We start from the raw sequence: 992 nt of genomic DNA, 5'->3' as shown, positions 1-992 counted from the left end.
CTTTTTCCCTTTTTGGGGTTGAGTTGATGTGCTGGTGTGTGTGGATGCTTCTCTGATGAGAGCGGCACCTGTGATTATTGTATTGTGAGTGCCTTGTGTGCTGTTGGTATCCTGTTGTTGTTTTTGTTCTTTTCTTTTGTTTTTCTTTTCTCCTCTCTGCAGGTGTGTGGCTCCGTGTACATTTTAGGGAATGCGGCAGTGCCTCTCTGATATGAGCGTGTGAGAGTGTGCGTGTGCGGCTGTCTGTGCCATTGCGTGTGGACTGTGAGTGGGAAGGGGGCTTTGTGCTGCTGGACCCCTCCACTGCGGCGTCTGTGGGGTTTGTGTGTGGTGTGCTGTGCCTCCCCGCCCTTTCTCTTTCTCTCTCTCTCTCTCTGTGACTGTGCGGTCAGCGAAAACACAGGCGCTGTGTTTACAACTGTCACTCCGTCTGCACCTGTGCTGCCCAAGATACAAAAGCTGCTGCCTCCTCCTCCTCTAACTATCTATTTATATATTTATTTCTTTGTTTGTTTGTGTGAGTGGCAATGTGATGTGAACCATCGAGGCATTTGTATGACCACAACGTGACTTAGACCTCCGTGCACCAAGCTACCTACCATAAGCACGGGACTGACTTGCCACACTTCTCCCCCTCACACTATATAACTCCCTTCTTTCCTTCCCTCTATCCACACATACATACATATATAAATACATGTAGACACGCCTCCTGTACTGTTCTGTACGCTGTCCATTAATCGACGGCCCACTGCAGCAGCAGCACGGCATGTCTGTGTGTGTGTGTGTGATAGACACCACCACCGCGGGTAGCACCGTTTCGGGGCACGCCCATTGCCCCAACAGCGGACTTGCCTGCGGAAGAATCAAACACACGCACACACACGTACAGAGAGATAGATGATGACACGCCTCAAACACAAAGGTCCCTTGGCGGCTGTATAAATCGATGCTGCTCCACAGGATACCCACTGAGGCAAGATGAAAGCAGC

The sequence above is a fragment of the Trypanosoma theileri genome, assembly GCF_002087225.1.
Source record: "Trypanosoma theileri isolate Edinburgh chromosome Unknown TM35_Tth_12_V1, whole genome shotgun sequence".
Lineage (NCBI taxonomy): Eukaryota > Euglenozoa > Kinetoplastea > Trypanosomatida > Trypanosomatidae > Trypanosoma > Trypanosoma theileri.
Note: the sequence above shows the minus strand (reverse complement) of the source record.